We start from the raw sequence: 24,883 nt of genomic DNA on the forward strand, positions 1-24,883 counted from the left end.
CTAGTTGTTTCATGAAGGACAGCAACAAGTTGTTTAATCCGTCACAAGTTGTTGAGAAAAAAGTAGAGAATATTTTTTTTAGGATTGACGCGTAAGGTTTTCGAAAATGTCAGAGTCGTAGTTTGAAGGTCGCTGATTATCCCTCACAGAACCAGTTCGCCTTTGTCACTGCAGTTCATTCTGTGGGTGGAGGCGAGCGGGGAGAGGATAGGGTGACGTTTTGTGTCGTCGTAAGGTGTTTGAAACGGAAGAAAATAGTGTTTGGTTCTCCCTGTATATATTTAAAAGTACAGATCACTCTTTAGTGACCTGGAAGTTATTTGGCGATCATCAGGTCAAACTTTGGTTTCACTTATATCAAGGACGGAAGTTTGATTCATTCATCCATCGCAAATTGTCTCCAAAAGAAGGAAGTGTGAATTAGTCTTATCGTGATTCGTGTGCAAAACTACAAACCTTCGTTGTTGGGAAATCATTCGGCGGAGGACAGGTCAGTGTCTGGTCCTTCGTGAGTAAGCAGGGAACGATGATTGGCCCTGCGGAAATCACTTTGTGGTTCGCGTGTTCCCTGGCCAGATGCAGCGACTAGTCTTATCTGTCATGATTCGGTTGTAGCCAAAGATCAGAATATTTTCTCCTGTCTTTTTGGAATTCGTTTGGCAATGCTGATGATGCCCCAGGATGGTGAAGTGGGTTTCGCCCCAGTACAGCATCTGTACTAACGCTGTACCACGGCCCAGTACAGCGTCTGTATCAACCCTGTACCTCGCCCTAGTACCTCGTCTGATGAGGGGATGAGACTCTTACTACGGCGGCTTGTAAGAACTTGGAGGGGTTCGATGTGGTTGTGGCTGCAACCCAGGGACGAGGGATCTCCAGTGGGAGGAGGTGATGGTGGCGAGACTGGTGCAGGACAGTAGCTCCTGTACTGGCTTTATAACAGTGTATGTTGTCATATATGTGTATGATTACTGAGGATGACTTCATTTGTGTGGTATGCTGGAGGATGTGGTATATCGTGGGAAGGAAGTATACTACCGTCTACGTATGCTGTTGTATGTTATGCCACATGGCACCAGAGTCTTCAGTTGTGTAATTTTATCAATACATCATTCGCGTCGTGGGTGAGGTGGGGTATGCTCTCGTTGATAGATTAGGGTGTATGACGTATGATAGGTAGGGAGTATACCATCTCTAGGGTATACCAATATGCGTAACAGATCACGAGTAGAGAGTTGGAAAATCGTCTGAATATACGATCTGTGATTACTTCTTCCAGTAGACAGTGTTCGTCTGTATGAATACTTGACCTAAGGTCTTTTCTCATCATTTTAGGGGCAAAAAGGGGAATTGAATACATTCCGGTGAGCTTTAGGGAATAGAAATTCCTGACAATATCGAAGATTTCACAGCCCACAGTTCTAAAATTTGTTTTCGCAATCATTTTGGCAGAAATGTTGGCGAGAATAAAAATCCTGTGGCGAAAAATCCTTAAACGCTGACGTGAGGGTTAACCCGATTTAATCTCAAATTTTTATACTTTGGCCCAGGGGTTGTGTGGGAGGCAAGACAAAGGGAACACACACACACACACACACACACACACACACACACACACACACACACATATATATATATATATATATATATATATATATATACATACCTTCTTACCGACATAAAAACATTCAGTTGTCTCATTTGCATACATCCTCTCACTAACTGTCTTGTGTAATGTATTGGAGCCGGAGTATAGCCATCCACAGCGAAGCCCAATAGAATATGGTGTGTCTTTATCGCTTCATATGTTCTTGTTTACGTCACTGAGCGCGCATCAACCCCCCCCCCCCCCCTCCCCCGTGTGCTACATCGATCCAATTCATTTAGTCCCGCGCACGCCTCTCACCCTCCAGAATGTTGAGGCTTTGATGCCCCAAAGCCTCTTTCATTCCCTCCTCCTATCTCCTCCGTGGTGTTCTCCCTTACTTCCTTCATTTCCAACACGGGGATCCTTTTTAGTCTTTTTTCACTCATCCTCGCCATACGTTTGAACCACTTTAGCACACCCTGGTTGGCCCTCTCAATCAGACTTGACTTGACCATCATATCTCTCCAATATGCTATTATTCCATACAGCATTATCCTGCACAACACTAGGGTCTCAGACGTGTCATCTCCAGCATGTCTATCCTTTTCCTTTCTTTTTCTTTCGTCGCCAGAAGACCCGCATTCATGCAACACTGTCGGAAGTGCTATACCTTCAAACATACCCATCTTTCCGCCTTACAGACAATGACCTCTCTTTCCACATGCTCCGTATTGCATCCAGAGCCTTAGCCTCCTCCTTCACCACATGACTCACTTTAGTTTCCATGGTTCCATCCAGTGCCTCGTCCATTCCCAGATCCCTAAAGCACTCCACTTCTCCCAGGTCCTCCCCCATTCCAACTTACACACAGCTTGTCACGCCCTCCTGCTGCACCTCATTTACCTTACTCTTTCCACTGTTACTCCCGACTTTGTGTTCACAGTCTCTTTCCAGCTTTTCAAGGTGACATTACACGTCCTTGACGCAGGCCCGCCTTCGCTGGCAACCGCCCCCCTCCTCCTCATTATTCGCACACACGTCTTTGCTCTCCTGGATAAAACTCTTCGCTACATTTAACAACTTTTCATGGACCTCATTTATCCGTATCACCTTCCACGAGGCCTCTCTCTCTCTCTCTCTCTCTCTCTCTCTCTCTCTCTCTCTCTCTCTCTCTCTCTCTCTCTCTCTCTCCTCCTTGATATAATTCACACAAATTTCTCACGTAAATTCTTCAGAACAAACGCCTGGTCCACACACCCTCTACTCCTTCTTCCCCCTCGGATGTCCTCAGCAAGTCACCACCCTCTCTGTCATCACTCGTCCACACACACATCACCAGGTGTTCTCTCAACGTACTTATACCTCTGTAATTCAAGCATTCCCTTTGATCCTCCTTGTCTTAGGCGCTATATTTACATTCTGCCAGTCCGCAGGCACACAATATGGTTCCCTACAAACGATTGGTATCATAATTCACGAATTAACAGCGCTGTCATTCTCCTGTCTCGAAAATCTCACCTGAAATCCCATCCATTCCTGTCGTTTTGCCACACTTTATCTCATGCAAGGCTTCCAGTACCTCCTCTCTTTTCACATATTATTCGTCATGCCTCCCTCACTCTGCATGCCACATCGTCCAAAACACAAATCATCCATCCACCTATCATCTAACACATTCCGCAGTCCTTCAAAATATAATGACGTCATCTCTGCGTGTCGTAAGTGACTGAGAGGAGGGAGGAAGGGAGGGAAGAGCTGTGACGCTTCTCTTTTTGTATTATCACCTTCCAAGAACAGGAACAAAAGGAAGGTTCAGCCTCGAACTTGTTCTTTTTTTTTTTTTTCCAAAAGAAGGAACAGAGGGGGCCAGGTGAGGATATTCTGAAAAAGGCCCAGTCCTCTGTTCTTAACGCTACCTCGCTAACGCGGGAAATGGCGAATAGTTTGAAAAAAAAAAAAAAATATATATATATATATATATATATATATATAGAGAGAGAGAGAGAGAGAGAGAGAGAGAGATAGAGAGAGAGAGAGAGAGAGAGAGAGAGAGAGAGAGAGAGAGAGAGGTATGGGTTCTGTGTGATGATAGGAACTTGTATGTTTCGGTCCTGAGTGAAAAGTGAAGGGAAAGGGGTTAATTGGTTCGGGAATGTTCTTCAGGGGGTAAAGTTAGGAGTTAGTATGATGGAAGAGTGAGGGATCGGGTGGCACCGCTGATGAAGAGGGATGGACGAGGTGTGAGACTGTGTCAAAGAGAATTAAGAAGTGATACTAAGACTGTTGTGAGCAACAGTGGACTGAGGGTTTTGCTGATTGTTAGTGCTTATGTACCTGGCCGTGAGAGGAGTGGAGAAGAAAGCAGTGCTTGTTTTTTTAGTGTAAGGAGCTGAGTAAGTACTTTAGATGTCTTGATGCAAGGGAAGAAATCTTGGTGATCAAGTCCGAATGCATGAGTGGGTCAGTTTGGCAGCTGGGGATATCGTTAGGCGGCATGGGGGTCCTCAAGAGTTAACTCAAACTTGGGGAAAAGCTTTTCGAGGTGTGTGCCGAAAAGGGAATGTGGATTGGAATCATTTAAGAAAAAAAAAGATGTGCTCGGAGATAGGCGTGGATGAGCCGAGTGAGGATCATCGGATGATATTGGATTCCGTAGAAATGGACAGGGTTGTGCAAAGGGAAAGTTTGTTAGATGTGAACGTGCTGAAAGGGTTGACAGATGCAATGTCTAATCATTACCAAGTGGCGAAAGTGTCAAAATGTTTGTGGTGGTTTTGGGAAAAGAGGAAATGACGCGTGTGTGTGTGTGTGTGTGTGTGTGTGTGTGTGTGTGTGTGTGTGTGTGTGTGTGGAAGAACCAGTTGAAATGAGCGAGCTTAAAAAAAGACGTGTGTGTGTACAGATTCCAAGAGGGATTGCGTGAGGATTGCCTTAGGGAGAGAGTAAATGAAAATAGGGAAGAGGAAGAGGAGTGGAAGGTATTAAGTGGTTCTTAAGTGTCTGGCTAAAGTGTGTGGTACGCGGAAGGTGCGATGTGGATATATGAGAACGGGTAGTGGTTGGTGGAATGAGGAAGTTGAATCGCAAGTGATGGAGACGAGAGGGTGGTGTGGACGGCGTTTGAAAAGGAGTAGTGAGGTGTACAGTAGAAGACGGGAGGAAGGTACGAGAAATACACACACACACACACACACACACACACGTATACACATACATACATACATACATACATACATGCACAGTGCGCACAGTAGGAATAACGCCGAAACATTATCAGCGAACTAATTAGCTGGCAAGCAACTGCGCTTGTACAGCGTCAGCAACAAAGCCAGGGTTCTTGTAATGAGAGATTACCTAACCCAGCAATCCGGATGGCTGCGTTTTGATATGCGTCTGTAAATACGGATTTTATTTACAAAGGACACAGCAGATAACGGATCCGTTGTGTTTCGCTTGTGTATCCGGTTGTGTATAGTGTAAATACCAGGGAATATTTGCAACAAAAGGAAGGAATTCAAGTAATTTAGCGGGACTGCCGGAATGGCAATGTGAAATTTGCCTGACGAAGTCGGTGCTTCTTTCGACGAAACGAAAGATGTGAAATTTGCCTGGCTGTTTTGATATGCAAATATGATCTTTTAAGGTTTCGTAACTCTAACAGATGTTGTCTTTTTTTTTTTTTTCCTTTTCAACGACAGAATTGAAGAAGTTTCTTGTACATTTTTGTTGTTCTAAGTCAGAAATAGAAACAGTCACCTTAAAGAAACACCACTCTCTCTCTCTCTCTCTCTCTCTCTCTCTCTCTCTCTCTCTCTCTCTCTCTAAAGCATAAGCCAGGTATCCATTTATCGACTGGTCCCGAACGGAAGGTGAACAGTAGGGATTGGCTGAGGGCTGACAGCCGAACAGACAGCCATTACGAGACACGAGACTGGGGTCACATTACGAGACACGAGACTGGGGTCACATTACGAGACACGAGACTGGGGTCACGTTACGAGACTGGGGTCACATTACGAGACACGAGACTGGGGTCACGTTACGAGACACGAGACGGGTCACATTACGAGACTGGGGTCACATTACGAGACACGAGACTGGGGTCACGTTACGAGACACGAGACGGGTCACATTACGAGACTGGGGTCACATTACGAGACTGGGGTCACATTACGAGACTGGGGTCACATTACGATACTGGGGTCACTGGAGAGAAATGATCTTGATAAAAGATAAGATAGATATGTGTGTAAGACGAAGCTTAGATATAATAAAAAGGTGTATTTGAATCTGTCGTCAGTGTTAAAAGAGGATTTAGATGTGGGTGTGTAAAGCGATGGGGACGCGTGTGATTGGAAAGGGTTGTTGACTGGGGCGAAACACACACACACACACACACACCACACACCACACACACCCACCCACCCACCCACACACACACATACACACACACACACCACACACACCACACACACCCACCCACCCACCCACACCCACCCACCCACCCACCCACACCCACACCCACACACACACACACCCCAATCTCAGCCGTTTGTTAAAAACGAATCGTATTGATTGGGCTTCAGATTGTTGCAGTTATTAGTATTTATTATTATAAGTGTTTTATTTATCATTTATTATTATTAGTGATTAGTTTTTATTATTTTCTTTTTTTTTTTTTTTTTGCCTCGTGGGACAATGAATATAGAGTAATCGTCGTGTGAATGTGGTTTAGAGCTGTATTGAGAACTTGGTAGGGTGATTAAGGGATTAGGTCGAGTGACGAGTGTGGACGAACGGTACGATAGGAGGCGGAGAGAGGAACGATAGGATGTGGTGATAGGGGACGATAGGATGTGGTGATAGGGGACGATAGGAGGCTGTGATAGGGGACGATAGGATGTGGTGATAGGGAACGATAGGATGTGGTGATAGGGAATGACAGGAGGCGGTGATAGAGGACGATAGGAGGCAGTGATAGGGTACGATAGGAGGCTGTGATAGGGGACGATAGGATGTGGTGATAGGGGACGATAGGATGTGGTGATAGGGGACGATAGGAAGCTGTGATAGGGGACGATAGGAGGCTGTGATAGGGGACGATAGGAGGCTGTGATAGGGGACGATAGGATGTGGTGATAGGGGACGATAGGAGGCTGTGATAGGGGACGATAGGAGGCTGTGATAGGGGACGATAGGAGGCTGTGATAGGGGACGATAGGATGTGGTGATAGGGGACGATAGGATGTGGTGATAGGGGACGATAGGAGGCTGTGATAGGGGACGATAGGAGGCTGTGATAGGGGACGATAGGAGGCTGTGATAGGGGACGATAGGATGTGGTGATAGGGGACGATAGGAGGCTGTGATAGGGGACGATAGGAGGCTGTGATAGGGGACGATAGGAGGCTGTGATAGGGGACGATAGGATGTGGTGATAGGGAACGATAGGATGTGGTGATAGGGAATGACAGGAGGCGGTGATAGAGGACGATAGGAGGCAGTGATAGGGTACGATAGGAGGCTGTGATAGGGGACGATAGGATGTGGTGATAGGGGACGATAGGATGTGGTGATAGGGGACGATAGGAGGCTGTGATAGGGGACGATAGGAGGCTGTGATAGGGGACGATAGGATGTGGTGATAGGGAACGATAGGATGTGGTGATAGGGAATGACAGGAGGCGGTGATAGAGGACGATAGGAGGCAGTGATAGGGTACGATAGGAGGCAGTGATAGGGGACGACAGGAGGCTGTGATAGGGGACGATAGGAGGCAGTGATAGGGGACGATAGGAGGCAGTGATAGGGGACGATAGGAGGCTGTGATAGGGGACGATAGAAGGCTGTGATAGGGGAAGATAGGAGGCAGTGATAGGGGACGATAGGAGGCAGTGATAGGGGACGATAGGAGGCAGTGATAGGGGACGATAGGAGGCTGTGATAGGGGACGATAGGAGGCAGTGATAGGGAACGATAGGATGTGGTGATAGGGGACGATAGGAGGCAGTGATAGGGGACGATAGGAGGCAGTGATAGGGAACGATAGGATGTGGTGATAGGGAATGATAGGAGGCGGTGATAGGGGACGATAGGAGGCAGTGATAGGGGACGATAGGAGGCAGTGATAGGGGACGATAGGATGTGGTGATAGGGAATGATAGGAGGCTGTGATAGGGGACGATAGGAGGCAGTGATAGGGGACGATAGGATGTGGTGATAGGGAACGATTGGAGGCTGTGATAGGGTACGATAGGATGTGGTGATAGGGAATGATAGGAGGCTGTGATAGGGGACGATAGGAGGCAGTGATAGGGGACGATAGGAGGCAGTGATAGGGGACGATAGGAGGCTGTGATAGGGGACGATAGGAGGCAGTGATAGGGGACGATAGGAGGCTGTGATAGGGGACGATAGGAGGCAGTGATAGGGGACGATAGGAGGCAGTGATAGGGCACGATAGGAGGCAGTGATCGGGGACGATAGGAGGCTGTGATAGGGGACGATAGGAGGCTGTGATAGGGGACGATAGGAGGCAGTGATAGGGGACAATAGGAGGCAGTGATAGGGAACGATAGGAGGCTGTGATAGAGTACGATAGGATGTGGTGATAGGGAATGATAGGAGGCGGTGATAGGGGACGATAGGAGGCAGTGATAGGGTACGATAGGAGGCAGTGATAGTGGACGATAGGAGGCTGTGATAGGGGACGATAGGAGGCAGTGATAGGGGACAATAGGAGGCAGTGGTAGGGAACGATAGGATGTGGTGATAGGGAATGATAGGAGGCGGTGATAGGGGACGATAGGAGGCAGTGATAGTGGACGATAGGAGGCAGTGATAGAGGACGATAGGAGGCAGTGATAGTGGACGATAGGAGGCAGTGATAGGGGACGATAGGAGGCTGTGATAGGAGACACAAAAGCACACGAGGTACACCACAGAGGCACAAAGGGGGTACAAAAACACCTACAGTTACAGAGGGGTACAGCACACAGGGGTGCAGCAAGGTACATCGGACAGGTACAGGAGGTACACCCCCCACGGATACAGGAGGTACATGACGCAGGGTACAGAAGTGTACGTCAGGTTCACAAGTTTGTGTATGACGATGGTCTGAGCGTGTACATGGCTCCTCCTCAAGCGGGGTCTTAGCCCATGACGAATGTCACCATGTCAACACATCCCCCACGCCAACTCCCACCACGCCAACTCCCACCATCCCTCCTCAACGCCATCTTCCTAGACTTAAGTCATACCTGGGAAGATGAGAACAAAACGAACGAAATGGAACTGACTGAAACGATTCAGAATAAAAGAAATTAGAGAGGAACTGTACCAAAATGACTTAAAACAGGTGCACCGGTGTCCAGTCTTGTGTTCAGTGTGGGTAGAGGAACACTTTGTGATGGTGCACTGAGCTAAACGAAGAAACACAAGCACGTGATGTTCCTTTTTTTTTGTTTTTTAAAGGCAATAGAATGTTAATGACAGTGGCCACTTGCGTGAGTGTGGGGGGGGGGGGGGGGGATGAACAGTGGAGGAACTGGACACACAATCGATGATTGAGCAAACAAGAGAACAATTACAGTCTAGAAATAGCACATTATTGTCCTCTGTTCTCAGAGGCCAGAAAGTATGCGATGATGTGCATATCGTGTCTTGGGAAGTACATGTGTCTTTTTCTTCCTTCTAGATCTCATACAGACGCTCTCACGGAACTCGAGAACAAAGACAGAGGAAAAAAAACCTTCTTAGTGTCGACTCGATAGCTAAAGCCACCTGCTGGTGATGATGTGAACTGATCGAGGTGAGGAGCAGAGCTCTTTCTCGTAAGGTGGTTCGATCTCGCTTGTGAACCCAGTTTGCTGTCTCCACTCACCCCCAAAGGGGATCCAACACCACTCTTTCTCTCCACCGTGCGGGGGGGCCTCAATCGTCTCGCAGGTAAGTGTGAATCTCATTTCATTTATTGTTGGACCTCGACACTTATACCGGCACCTTTTTGTTCGTGTAAATAACGAGGAAACTTCACATGATGTTACCTGATACTGACAGATAAGCAATCAAAAGGAGGCAGTTCATTATCTGACAATGGTCTTAATGAAGGATCGGGTTGATATTATTGGGACGGTTTGATTTATAATGAGGCAAAACAATTCTTTTTTTTTTTTTTTTTGCGTAGTCATTTAACATTAATGATGGTAGGGAATCTATGTTGATTCTGATATCTTTTTTCCAGATATCAGTATCTGTTATCTTCGTTTATTTTTTTTATTATTATTGTTTTTATAATAGATCTTCGGGACAGTATTCTACAGTGTTTCACTTGTAGATATTCTCTGATCTTTGGTGTAGGTTTATGTGAAGATCTCTTGTGAGTAGTTTGATCTCACTGATTTGAAATGTTGGGTGTCTTACTCATATGTCAAATGTGCTCATAATACTTACTGTAGTTCAAACACCTACGTACACACACACACACACACACACACACACACACACACACACACACACACACACACACGTGCATTTTTACATGCACAAACACAGACACACATACACGTGCATACTTACATAAACAAGCACACACACACAGACACGTGCATACATAAACAAACACACACACACAGACCTAGTTTCGTCTGATGTGTGTGTGTGTGTGTGTGTGTGTGTGAACACACAGGAGTAAAGACATGGGCAAAACGAGTGTAAAACTCTCTCCCCGTAACATACAAATTGTAATCACAAGTTATAATCACGCGTATGAATTACACAGGAAACCTTGCATACGTCTGTATAAATCCGGATGGCTGATTAATCTGTCCTTAGACTGGATGGTGAGGGAAGGTAAGTGTGAGGGTCTCAGAGTGAGGGCTGGATCTACAGTGTGGTGTAGGGGGGTGGGGGTAATAACACGCCAAATACAGTGTTGTATTGGCTGAACCAGATTGTGCTGAGCCAGGCGAATAGACTCTCTATCTCGAGAGATGTTGATGGCGGAAAGCCCCCGCCTCTAGATGTTGAGGATCAAGAACAGAAGACAGTTTAGATAATCGAAATCAGTGTCACTGGGAAAGCAGAGGTTGACTGCCGGGGTATTGTTGGGGGGAAAAAAGAATTAGCATAAGCCACGTAACGAGTTGTTGAATTGGATGAAACTTTGAGTATGAGAAAGACCGTGTGAAGGTGGCATTGAACCCATTCTCTCTCGCTCTATGTAAAAATCCCCATATCTGTCGACAGTCGGCAAAATATCAGAGAAATAAAAGCGAAGGTGAAGGAATAATGTAAGAAATCTATGTTAAGTGAGGAGGAGGAAGAGGAGGTCTCGTGTGATAGTGCCTTGGGCGGAAAGATATGCGAGGATCATCTGACTGTCGGGAGGAGGCTTCCGGCGGCGAAGATATGAGAGCATTGCTTGGGGTTGATAGGCTCGGCCGGAGGGGCACGGGCGCAGCCAAGATGGACACTTCCCAGTGACTGAGTCGTCTAGCTGTGGCGCCGTACGTCAGCGGCCTCGGCTGAGGTTGGGCGGGCACAGGCTGTGCTGCAGACTTGTGGGGAGGAGCGGAGACGCGGGGGTTCATAACCGAAGCTCATTGCATTCAGGTAGCTCACAACATTAGCGTTAACGTGAAATCTTCGAGCGATGAGACGCCAGGATATCTTCAACGATGTCTGGGGGATTTCATCACCGGCTTTTGGACAGTAAACGAAGGGTCTTTTGTTGTGTTTGGGGGGGCAGACGCAAAAGGGAAAGGTTTCTTCCCTCTTGGTTGTGAGGATTGTCATGCATTTCACCTTCCTATTAGGAATAGGTGGAAGTTTTTTGCATCAATTGGGCTCTTGTGATTATGGACTTGCCTTCTGTTAATCGTGACTACATTCAATTATTCTGATGGTCTTTTTTTTTTTTGTCACGTAGTCTTCGTATAGATTCACTGGGTGCTTTTTACTTGGGGTTCGGCGTGATTTGGGTGGGAGGGATCTAGTGCTCTTGCCAAGAACTGAGTGCTGGGCAAATTGAAGCGAGTATATATATATATATATATATATATATATATATATATATATATATATATATATATATATATATATAGCGGGGGGCTGGAAATCCTCCCCTCTCGTATTTTTTTAATTTTCCAAAAGAAGGAACAGAGAACGAGGCCAGGTGAGGATATTCCCTCAGAGGCCCAGTCCTCTGTTCTTAACGCTACCTTGCTAACGCGGGAAATGGCGAATAGTATGAAAGAAAAGATATATATATATATATATATATATATATATATATATATATATATATATATATATATATATATATATATATATATATATATATATATATATATATATATATATCCCTGGGGATAGGGGAGAAAGAATACTTCCCACGTATTCCCTGCGTGTCGTAGAAGGCGACTAAAAGGGAAGGGAGCGGGGGGCTGGAAATCCTCCTCTCTCGTTTTTTTTTTTTTTATTTTTTTTTTCCAAAATAAGGAACAGAGAAGGGGGCCAGGTGAGGATATTCCCTCAAAGGCCCAGTCCTCTGTTCTTAGCGCTACCTCGCTAATGCGGGAAATGGCGAATAGTATGAAAAAAAAAAAATATATATATATATATATATATATATATATATATATATATATATATATATATATATATATATCCTGAGGGATAAGATTAAATCTTATACAAACAATAACTCCAAGTAATACATAAGAACTGTTCTATTATGATGATCTGTCGGGTCTGGACATCGAGTGAATTTTCAGTTATTTTTGTCTTATCCTACACATAAGTACACACACAAGTATACACAGTGAGAGTGTAGTTGGCGTTAGGATTGTTCTTTACTCTTAAAGAAGGTGTTAAAGATTTTCCGGTTGGTGGATGTAGTATCATGATACCCAACCAGCCAACCACAACCAACCATAACCATCCAGCCAGCCAACCAGCCAACCATAACCAACCATCCAGCCAACTAACCATCCAGCCAACCAACCTACCAACCACAACGAACCATAATCAGCCAACCAACCAACCATAACCAACCATCCAGCCAACTAACCATCCAGCCAACCAACCTACCAACCACAACGAACCATAATCAACCATCCAACCAACCATAACCAACCAACTAAACATCCAACCAACCACAGCCAACCATAACCAACCATCTAACCATCCAGCCAACCAACCTACCAACCACAACCAACCGTAATCAACCTACCAACCAACCACAACCATCCAACCAACCATCAGGGTATATTATAAACCTTGTTTGCCGTATGCCATGTTGGGATTCAGTGTGAGTGGAGGGTGAGCAGACCACCGTGAAATGAGGCATTGTGGGGCAGGGGTTTCTCCTGAGTGCCTCTCCAGTGGGACGTGTTCACTGTGATCCTCAGGGAGTTCTAGTTTTCTTTCCCCCTGCAAGCCTCCGGGGGAGAAGGTTTGGATAAGAGGATTCTTGAGTCATTTTGTTTCTACAAAAGTGTTTAAAAAGTGAGGGGTCAGTAATGACGAGAATGTTTGGTTTAATTCAGACTAGGCCATAGTCCATGAAGCGTACAAAGATGGTTCATCAAGCCTTATATATATATATATATATATATATATATATATATATATATATATATATATATATATATATATATATATATATATATCTTTGCGAGGAGCTGTAATGATGTTACACGCCCGGGTGAGAGAGATTAGCAAGACAGCGAGTGAGAAGGAAATAAAACATGATTGAAGGATGGTGCTGGCAAGGATAGATCAGCATAAAGGGAGAGGTAAGGTTCTGCTCAGGAAAGGGTGAGGAGGAATGATATAAACTAATCGGTCTCATGTTATGATTATGGGAGATGAGAAGGACGCTTTTTTTTGCGTTTCGGGAGAGTGAGGGGGTCGACAGATGACCAGGGGTAGGACGTGAAGAGAGAGGGGGTTCTTTGTTGTACTGTGACTGGAGTGGCGAGTACAGGACAGGACGGTGGCGGAGGGTGGCATGTTTTGCTGTCATTGACACCTGGACGTGAGAAAGTGGAGGGATGGTAATGGGAGATGCAATGGCTCTTGGTCGGTGCATTGTTTCTTCCGTGAGACGTGTTGTGTATCACGGGTGTAACTATATATACTTTAGATTTGTGTCGTTCGTTGGTTTCACGCAGAATTGTTCCGAGATGAGTTAAGGTGTTGGATCACCATATCTGCAGGGAGAGGCACTCGCTAGCAGGGAAGAAGTGGTGGAGTGAGTGGCTTATACGGTTTCACAAAGTGTGAAGTTGGAGGGCTTATGGACGCGAGGATAAAATCGTTTACCAAGAGGAGATTAAGAGAAAGTTTGAGTATTTTTTTTGAGCACAGAACGGAAAGAGGTAAATGAGACGACCGGAAACGGTTAGGAATCGTATTGTGAATACAGGAGAGTGAGTGTTGGAAGGGGGGGAAAATAGACCATAAAAGAACAATAGGTTGGAATAAGGAAGGTAAAACGAGGAATCACAAACAGCTACCATTGGAAAGAGGCAGGGCGGCGAAAAGACAAGAAAACAAGAAGAAATTCATATGAAATAGTGGAAAGCCTGATAGGTCCATGAGGATTTGAGGAGGAGGAAACCAAATGCTGTTACAAAAATGTGGGTCTTCTGGAAAAACATTGAAAGACTGAGGATGGGAAGCCAAGTGAGGGAGGATAAGATAAAGGGATGAAGATGATAGACTGGTGTCAGATGCGAAGTGTGTGTGTGTGTGTGCTTAATGGAGTGTTTTGAGGGGTCGCTGAGTGTCTGGAGAGATGAGATGAGATACTGATAGGCCAAGTAGTTGGTATAGAGTGGGTAGCTGGCCTGGACGCTCGAACAACGTCACTGATCACCGAAGGGCAGTAAGGAGGATGACATACGGGAACATTCATAAGGTGGAGGAGTGTAAGTGGAGGGACGTTGAGGGCGGGATGAGGTACGCGGTGAGGCTCTTGTGTCTTCTAGGCAGGAGCAGCGGGACTGTACGCTGTTAGGAGTGAGGTAATATATGTTGATGTACGGAGGAACGTTGGGGAATGGATCAAATACTTCACAAGGGGAGGAAAGAAACAGTGTTGGGGGAAAAAACTGCAGAGGTATGAAGCTAATGAAAACGGCCTTTGGCATATACTGAAGAGATGGAGACTAGTAGAGAAGCTCGCGAAGGAAGAGGAAAAGGTTTATGTGGAGCGATGAGAGACTGTGGGAGAATGAGAGAAGGAACGGGTGCGCACAATGGTTAAGAGCGAGACAGGGTTGTCTCCTGTCTCTCAGATGGTTCCATATCTTCATGGATGTGAAGCCGTTTGTTAGGGAGAGTTCTGGCGGACAATGGAGGTGCAGGCAGTTGAGGGTACAGTGAGATTAAAAGCCGGGTGGAAGCGAGGGAAAGACGGGGATATTGATGTGTACAGAAGGCCATCCAGTTGAGGGACACGGGCGAAGGAGTTGTGGACGACTTTATGGAAATCAGGAAATATAAGAGACCAGAGAACTGGAAATGGACGATAAAAATGGATGGCATTTGGAATGGTAAGTGCTTTATGCAAGAGCTGGTCGACAGGCGAGAAATTGCATAAGATCTTCCCTTTCTAGGCCTAAGAACTGCCACCGGTGAAGATGGAAGGAATCCTGGTTGTTTGCATAAATGTGAGGGGTAATGCAAAATGGGTAGATGTCTAGCCGACAAGGAATGAGAACTAGCGATGTGTGTGTGTGTGTGTGTGTGTGTGTGTGTGTGTGTGTGTGTGTGTGTGTAGGATTGAGGGTGATGCTGACGTGTGGCATAGACCATTCACCGTCGGGGTGGGAGAGTGGAACCCAGGTGCCCTGGTGTGTGTGTGTGTGTGTGTGTGTGTGTGTGTGTCTCAGGGTACAACTGAGTGATAGAGCGCCAGCTAGGAAGGTGGATTTCCTTACAGCTTGGATGTGGAGTAAGGGAGGAAGAGTGGATGGAGGAGAGTAGATGGTAGAGTGGAGGGTGGAATGGGAATAGTCGCATCTGTGCGAGTGGAGAGGAGGGATTGCAGGTGTGGATTAAGCCTAAGGATGTAGTAAAATGATTAATCACTGTGAACGGTATATTCTTGGAAAGGAAGGAGAAGATACTGAAAACGGAGCGGGTAATGAAGACATGAAAAGGGATCTAAGAATGAAACTAATGAAAAGTTTTTGAAATGTGAACCTGGAAGAGAATAACGAAAAAGAAAATGTTATCATAGAATAACGAGGGCAACGTAGATTTTCGTAAAGTGAAGAAGTTTACACAAAACGATACAACACCGAGACAGAAGAACTGCACATGAGCTGAGGAAGAGAGGATGTGATAAGGCAAAAGATGTAAGACGAGAACAGCGAGTGGAAGAGGCAGCAGGTCTATAGTGGAAGGTTAAAGAGGCAAAGTTTTTGCGTGAGGACTTGGCGAGGGAAGCTGGAGATACGGAGAGAAGTTTGACCAGAGACATGCCCATGAAATTGGACTTGCCGTCAGGCAGAGTAAGAAGAAGGAAGAAGGACAAGGATAGACAGTCGTTACACACACACACACACACACACACACACACACACACACACACACACACACACACACACACAAACACACACACACACACACACACACAACACACACACACACAGGAGAACAACACAAGTGATAGTAGTATTAAGTTACAGGGAAAGGGTATGAAAGGCTTTAGATTTGCCCACCCTAGAAGAGAGAAGAGTGAGGAGTGACCCGATCACGACCATTAAGTTTTCAAAACAGGTCGAGGACATGGACAATGAACAGTTCTTCGCGAGATGTAAGGATAGAGCAACCACAGAACATAATATGAACTTTACCAGAGACTTGTTCAAAAAAAAAAAAAAAATGTAAAGCAGTACTTTTATAGCAGGAATGACTTAGGACATTAGTGAAGGCAAGTCTTACAGAAATGTAAGACTTATGATATCTGAGAATGTTGAAAGAGATGTGGTCACACTAGTGTAACACTCCTTCCCTTACAGTTTGAAAATAGGTAATTACACATACGCACAGGCGCAAGCAGTAGGCACGCGTGCGTGTACGCATGTGCGTCCAACGTCCCCCCCCCCTCCACACCCCCCTTTCCAATGACTGCGACAAGAGAGAGAGACAAAAGTGAGGAAATTTGTCAATAAACAACAACTAACGAAGCGACCTCCTTGTTTACTCGGCTTTTAACGGCGTGTTGTGTCTATTGGCACGACCTGCCACCTCCAAGGTGGGAGGGAGGGAGGAGAGGGGGGCTTGTTTTCTCTCCCTTAATCGTCTGTGGGGTGCCCACTGTGCGTGGTTGTTTTCGTCGCCCCAGGACCGTCTTGCATCCATTGTTTTAATCTCTTTCCGAGATCCAACACTGGATGAAGAATTCCCTCCTCTCTCTCTTTTGCACCAGAGGTTGGTCTGCCTGTCTCCTCCCCTTCCCATCAACACGCGGGGTAAATTCTCATCTTTCCTCAAGATGGCTCATCTTTAATTCATCTCCGTGGTCGGAAATCTGAGGCAAATGTAAATTTAATATGTTCCTCACAGCGTCTGAAGTAGATGAGTTTGTATGATCCCGCCTTTAAGAGCGGCGTTTGGGGCCGTCTTTTGGTTCCTAACACAGACAATCTCCAGTCTCCCACAGTTTCAATGTTTTGCGTGTCCAGTGGGTTTGTCCATCACTTTGTACATCGTCTTTGGCATGTATATCTTTCCACTATTTCACTGACACCCAGTGAGGGTTTAAGATCGAGGAATGAACCAGCAGTTCGAGCGTGGGACTGAAGCGCTTCGGTGCTTCGACTCGTATCGGGGATCGGGGAGTTCAAAGGACAGCTCCTTGTTCACAGGTGTGTGATCTAAACCCCCCTTTTTTTTTTTCATAGAACGGCCTGGGGGTTTTGATACGTTATGCATAGGTTTCTTGGCGCCAGGCTCGTACGTCGTCGTTAGGTTATTACGTTGTGTAATGAGATTTCCCCGACTTTGAGATTGGTGATTAGCGACTGTACAGACGGGATTGGCAAAACCCCGAGGCCCCTTCGCTGAAAGCCATTTACTGGCGACGCCCCCCCCCCTTTGCGTACGGGAGGGTTATGTAGGCCAGACGGAACCTCTCGCCCAAAGGTATTTGTTCGTAAGGATTCTGAGAAGCGAGTCTACTTACGATTGCGTCAGGGGAAGGGGGTTGGAGGGAGGGTAATTTATGGTAATGGATTGGAATTACGTTGCTGGTGGCTGGTCGAGAGTTTTTTAATGGCGGTAGCTTTTACGTTTGTCATGAAGTATTATACATCACGGTAATTCATTCATAACGTTATTACTATTCATTTAATTGTGTGTGTGTGTGTGTGTGTGTGTGTGTGTGTGTGGTGGGAAGGGAAGTGGGGGAGGAGGGAAGGGAAGTGGGGAGAGGAGGGAGGGTGTTAATAATTGCACCCCACATGTTAACTAACCAGGATTTCATATTCAACTTTCCTCGCTGGCATTCGCAGAATTTAATATTTTGTAATTCCCGCGGACTATATGTGTTTGGGGATGTCAGATCACCCGAGTAATGAACAGTGAATTTTAGGAGAGGAAAAACTAAAAAAAAAAAAAAAAGGGATAATTTCGTCGTAAAACCATGTTATGAAGTAGTACCAGAATGTGTGTAGTAAGCTAAGTGAACGAACCGTTTCTGTCAGGCGCAAGTATTCCTTCATCACGTCCAAACTTACTTCAACGCATCATTTCCCATGTAACGTTTCAAGTCACTTTTAACTCTCGACGTCTCGTGAGGTCCTGGAGAGGTTGCTCTGACTTCTACGCTCTGTCGATGTCTCCCCTCGCCGTCCCCATTTTCTTTGTCCTCTTGACTGTTTTCTTCGCTTCTCTCTCTCTCTCTCTCTCTCTCTCTCTCTCTCTCTCTCTCTCTCTCTCTCTCTCTCTCTCTCTCTCTCTCTCTCTCTCATTCCTCGGTGTATTACCTCTCACCGAGCCCCCCAAACTGTGAATTCGTCCGTGTCTGCAAAGTTCTGAGCTTCTGCGTTTTCTCTCTCTCTCTCTCTCTCTCTCTCTCTCTCTCTCTCTCTCTCTCTCTCTCTCTCTCTCTCTCTCTCATCCGTTTTCTTCTATTTGTGTACAGATTCTCTCTCTCTCTCTCTCTCTCTCTCTCTCTCTCTCTCTCTCTCTCTCTCTCTCTCTCTCTCTCTCCTATCCATTTGAACTTCTATTTGTGTACAGACGTGCGGGTGTGTGTGTGTGTGTGTGTGTGTGTGTGTGTGTGTGTGTGTGTGTGTGTGTGTGTTGCGTGCGTGGGCGCGTTTCAGTGACCGGAACATGGCAGATCATGGATCATATAAAAGACGGAAATTTGGCCTCAAGGGATACACGGCCAGGAGCTCCGTCTCACCCGAAGTGTGGCAGCAGCAGCGGCTCCTCCTCCGGGCTGAAAAGACCGGGTTTGCCGGTCTCTGTTTCTTCACCTCCGCGTCTGAGCACAAGAATTTGAAAAAATGAAAAAGAAAAACCCCCCTCCCTTCCTCCTCCTCTTCAGCAGACCAAGTAGGGGATTAGGAGGCCGAGTTAACACCCATTCTCCAGAGTTTTTAATCTGAATTTGATGATCGAAGCTTTTAGGAATAAGACTGAACGATTTTCTTTAGAAACGGTTGGATAGTCATAATCTAGGCCCCCCCCCCACACACACACACACAAGATAAGGTACGTGATGGAATGCGACCGAGCGATTTTCTTTAGAAATGGCTTGATTTTCACGATCGAGGGAGGCCGCCTCCCACCCTACACCCCCAGATACGGAGCGTGATTATTTCTTTATGGAGATGATGTGGGTTGGATGTTCCAGGCCCAGGGCAGCAGTAGGTGGAAGCCAATGCGAGAGGTGGTGACGAAAGCCATCCCCGAGGTACGGGAGAGAGAGAGAGAGAGAGAGAGAGAGAGAGAGAGAGAGAGAGAGAGAGAGAGAGAGAGAGAGAGAGAGAGGAGTAGGGTCTCTCTCATTTTAAAAGACGACGTTCTGTAACAAATTTTTAAGTCAGGATACAGGACTGTGTTACAGTGAACAGAGTATGGGATGGTGGGAATGGGAGGGGGCGAGCATATATGGCACAGTTACGTACGTACACACACACACACACACACACACACACACACACACACATTCGTATGTCTCTACATCCCATTTTTTATCTTCATCCTCTGACGTATTACCGTGAAACTATGTTACAGTGAACCGTGTTTCAGAACATGGAGAAGAATTTTTTCCTTCTCTTTTCAGAGAGGGAGTAAATTGCTCCTTAGGTCAGATGTCGCAAAAAATCAGGAAACCCTGAGAATCGTCTTTTAAGAAAAAAAAAAAATAACTCCAGACACACCAGCAACCTAAATGCATTTCTCGTATTACGGATTTACCTCCGTTTTCTTCTCCAAAATTCTGGGGTTACTAATTTGTCTCGCTGAGAGGAGGGAGGTAAAGTGGAGGGGGAAGATTGTCCTCTCTCTCTCTCTCTCTCTCTCTCTCTCTCTCTCTCTCTGTCTTTTGTTTACATCCGGCCTGGAGGGGAGGAGACATTGGGTGTGTGTCGCTATAACTGTAACACAAGAGTTCATAACTTGCTTAACGGCATTTTAGTGTCTGAATCTCCTTGTATGGGATGTACGGGTTCGAAACCTTTTAAGAATCGGTTTTACTGAATATATACATATTTTTTTTTTTTTTTTCAAAGCAACTGGACGACGGGAATTGTACGAAATGGAAATATTTTCTTGGGCGGAACTTTGAGCGTGGTTTCATTGCACATATTTTTTTTTTTTTTTTACCTTGTATGGTATAGAGACTAATAATTACATGAACTTAGACACACACACACACACACACACACACACACACACACACACACACACAGATACACGCGCGCGTGCGCACACACACGCAAATTATATATATATATATATATATATATATATATATATATATATATATATATATATATATATATATATATATATATTATCCCTGGGGATAGGGGAGAAAGAATACTTCCCACGTATTCCCTGCGTGTCGTAGAAGGCGACTAAAAGGGGAGGGAGCGGGTGGCTGGAAATCCTCCCCTCTCGTTTTTTTTTTTTTTGATTTTCCAAAAGAAGGAACAGAGAAGGGGGCCAGGTGAGGATTTTCCCTCTAAGGCCCAGTCCTCTGTTCTTAACGCTACCTCGCAAACGCGGGAAATGGCGAATAGTATGAAAAAAAAAAAAAAATATATATATATATGTATATATATATATATATATATATATATATATATATATATATATATATATATATATATATAAAGTTTTTGTAGTTAGATCAATTTCATCTCTTATACATCCCTTTTCCCTTGAAAGAATTTTTCACAATTCATCGCATCATGAAGTGAATAACCCCCCCCCCCCCCCCCCACCTTGGCTCGTCTGTGGGTTTAAGAAAAAATCTCTTACTCTTCTTCCTTCAGACAAATCTGAACCTGGGGCATGAAGCACTACTCAGGAGGAGGAAAAAATATATTCTTTCTTTTTTTTCTTCCTTCTCGGCGAAAGAAAAAGTCTTAATTATTTTCTCGTGTTGTGTGTGTACGCTGCCAGGATCTGTATTTTTACGAGTCTTCTCTTTTCTTTTTTTTTTTTTATGTGCTTTCGCTTGCGGGTCGGTCGAATTATAATTCATATTTTTCCGTGAGTTCTTGAATATTTTCTTTTTTTTTGGGGGGGGAGGGTTTGTTTACGGTTTGGTGGATGTTTTGCAGTCTGGTCGATGTTTTGTTTTTGAAGTCTGGTAGATGTTTTGTTTTTGAAGTCTGGTCGATGTTTTGGAGTCTGGTCGATGTTTTGTTTTTGAAGTCTGGTAGATGTTTTGTTTTTGGAGTCTGGTCGATGTTTTGAAGTCTGGTCGATGTTTTGAAGTCTGGTCGATGTTTTGAAGTCCGGTCGATGTTTTGAAGTCTGGTCGATGTTTTGAAATCTGGTCGTTGTTTACAACTTGGTCGATGTTTTAAGTTTGGTCGTTGTTTTCAACTTGGTCGATGTTTTCGGTTTGGTCGATGTTTTAAGTCTGGTCGATGTTCAGAGTTTGGTCGATAGTCTAGTACTTCCAATGACTTCGTGTGGCGCGCGTGTGTGTGTGTGTGTGTGTGTGTGTGTGTGTGTGTGTGTGTGTGTATTTGAACTGTTGCAACAACTTAATCTTGTATACAACGTCCACACACTGTTTCATCATTCAGTGTTTTTGCCAACCTATTTAACAGGTTATTTGCTTAATTTCATGTTACAGTTTTTGGTTTATCTGTCGTTGCATCTCTCGAACACCTGGTCACTTTTTACATTATCGGGCTGGTCTAAAAACACCAAGGGTGGTTGTGATCAAGTCACCCCTCGCTCTTCATTTCTTCCATAATAGACAAATTTGAAGCCTATGACTTTCCCTGAACCTCGGATCTCTTGGTTCTGGTAGTGTCTTCATTGCTCTCCTTTGGACCTTCTCTACCATTTCTTTGTGCTTCTTGAAGTACGGTGACCAAACTCGCGCCACGCCAAAGTCTTCCCGTATCACACCCAGCGGACACAGTCTTTTTTGTCTCTTCGACGATTCCCCATCACGTGGACTCTTGGCGATAGGCTGCGGGCGGTGAAGACGCCCACCCAATCCCTCTCACTCGTATGTCCCTGCAGCTTGGTATATATCCTCGTGGATGATACTCCTATCGAAGTTCTCATTTGTGCTCATTCCCCATCCCCGTGGCTTTTTACTGAGGGTTTGAATCTCATCCGCGATGGATTAGGCTAAACTTTGGAGTTTGTCGAGGTCCCCTTGCAAGTCAGTGCCATCCTTTTTTTTGCTATTTAACTCCCCCCCTCATGACCTAGGCATCATCTGTAAACATAAACACCATTTGTTAAAGATCGTTGCACACTTAACATTGGCTCGGTTTCTCTCTCTCTCTCTCTCTCTCTCTCTCTCTCTCTCTCTCTCTCTCTCTCTCTCCCCACACACACACACACGTTTTGCCTTACGAGATGAAACGTGGGTTCGATATCCTAATCTTCATTTTCGCTTGATTCTCGAAATACACGAGACGTTTCTGCTGGCCACGAACACTGCTCGTATTCAGTCCACTTGACCACATCTGATGTAACACGATATTAAGAACAAAACAAGGAGGAATCGCATCTTGAAGTGTCATACATGATCGCAATGAATGTGTCTTTAACAAACGTTGTATTAACGAATATCTTGCATCGCATCATTTAGATGAGTTTACGCTCGCGTCAAGGGGGGACCTCCAACCGTTCATGAAGGAAATACCAGGGCAACCCGACCTCATCTTTCTCATCACCACGATCACCCACCCCCGCCGCCTCCTCCACCAAACACTTGACAACCTTCCCCTCCCTCCCCGCGCTTGCCCTGACCTCATCTTTCTCATCACCACGATCACCCACCCCCGCCGCCGCCTCCACCACACACTTGACAACCTTCCCCTCCCTCCCCGCGCTTGCCCTGACCTCATCTTTCTCATCACCACGATCACCCGCCGCCGCCTCCACCACACACTTGACAACCTTCCCCTCCCTCCCCGCGCGCGGGAGAGAGATTAACGACCTTAATGAGACACCCGTTCATCACACAGAGTCGCACAGCGACCCGGGAGTCGACTCTGTACAGAATTATCCTGCCTTCCCTGGATAAAAAAAAGAATTTTTTCTTCTCTCCCCTTTCCCGTGCACCCACCCAATTCCACGCCGTGTTCATAAGACTGATCTCAGTAAATTACCTTTTTGAGGTCCTTGATTTCTCAGCTCACCGGCAGGGGGGCCAGACTGATGCCTCGTGTAGGGCAGATGTGGTGGATGAGCCTCGTGTGTGTGTGTGTGTGTGTGTGTGTGTGTGTGTGTGTGTGTGTGTGTGTGTGGAGGGGCTGGACTTAGATGGGGTGGTCGTAACATCGTTGTACTCTAGTATTCCTCTGTATTCCTCCCCGTTATCGGTTCCTGATTCTGTATTCCTCCCTGTTATCGGTTCCTGATTCTGTATTCCTCCCTGTTATCGGTTCCTGATTCTGTATTCCTCCCTGTTATCGGTTCCTGCGTCTGTATTCCTCCCTGTTATCGGTTTCTGCGTCTGTATTCCTCCCTGTTATCGGTTCCTGATTCTGTATTCCTCCATGTTATCGGTTCCTGCCTCTGTATTCCTCCCTGTTATCGGTTCCAGCCTCTGTATTCCTCCCTGTTATCGGTTCCAGCCTCTGTATTCCTCCATGTTATCGGTTCCTGCCTCTGTATTCCTCCCTGTTATCGGTTCCAGCCTCTGTATTCCTCCATATTATCGGTTCCTGCCTCTGTATTCCTCCCTGTTATCGGTTCCTGCCTCTGTATTCCTCCCTGTTATCGGTTCCTGATTCTGTATTCCTCCCTGTTATCGGTTCCTGTCTCTGTATTCCTCCCTGTTATCGGTTCCTGCCTCTGTATTCCTCCCTGTTATCGGTTCCTGTCTCTGTATTCCTCCCTGTATCGGTTCCTGCGTCTGTATTCCTCCCTGTTATCGGTTCCTGCGTCTGTATTCCTCCCTGTTATCGGTTCCTGCCTCTGTATTCCTCCCTCTTATCGGTTCCTGCCTCTGTATTCCTCCCTGTTATCGGTTTCTGCCTCTGTATTCCTCCCTGTTATCGGTTCCTGATTCTGTATTCCTCCCTGTTATCGGTTCCTGATTCTGTATTCCTCCCTGTTATCGGCTCCTGATTCTGTATTCCTCCCTGTTATCGGTTCCTGATTCTGTATTCCTCCCTGTTATCGGTTCCTGTCTCTGTATTCCTCCCTGTTATCGGTTCCTGCGTCTGTATTCCTCCCTGTTATCGGTTCCTGATTCTGTATTCCTCCCTGTTATCGGTTCCTGATTCTGTATTCCTCCCTGTTATCGGTTCCTGCGTCTGTATTCCTCCCTGTTATCGGTTCCTGCCTCTGTATTCCTCCCTGTTATCGGTTCCTGACTCTGTATTCCTCCATGTTATCGGTTCCTGTCTCTGTATTCCTCCCTGTTATCGGTTCCTGCCTCTGTATTCCTCCCTGTTATCGGTTCCTGATTCTGTATTCCTCCCTGTTATCGGTTCCTGCCTCTATATTCCTCCCTGTTATCGGTTCCAGCCTCTGTATTCCTCCCTGTTATCGGTTCCAGCCTCTGTATTCCTCCATGTTATCGGTTCCTGCCTTTGTATTCCATTCCTCCCT

The 24,883-nt window shown here is 45.7% G+C and overlaps 1 protein-coding gene across 1 annotated transcript in view; it reads left to right on the forward strand.

Moving 5' to 3' along the window:
• Positions 1-24,883, forward strand: part of LOC139753410 (pyrokinin-1 receptor-like) — a 432,787-nt gene that overhangs the window by 160,252 nt on the left and 247,652 nt on the right. Inside the window, 1 exon segment of the mRNA XM_071669882.1 lies at positions 9,285-9,535. The gene's annotated coding sequence lies outside the window, so the exon portion shown is untranslated.

The sequence above is a fragment of the Panulirus ornatus genome, chromosome 14 (genome assembly GCF_036320965.1).
Source record: "Panulirus ornatus isolate Po-2019 chromosome 14, ASM3632096v1, whole genome shotgun sequence".
Lineage (NCBI taxonomy): Eukaryota > Metazoa > Arthropoda > Malacostraca > Decapoda > Palinuridae > Panulirus > Panulirus ornatus.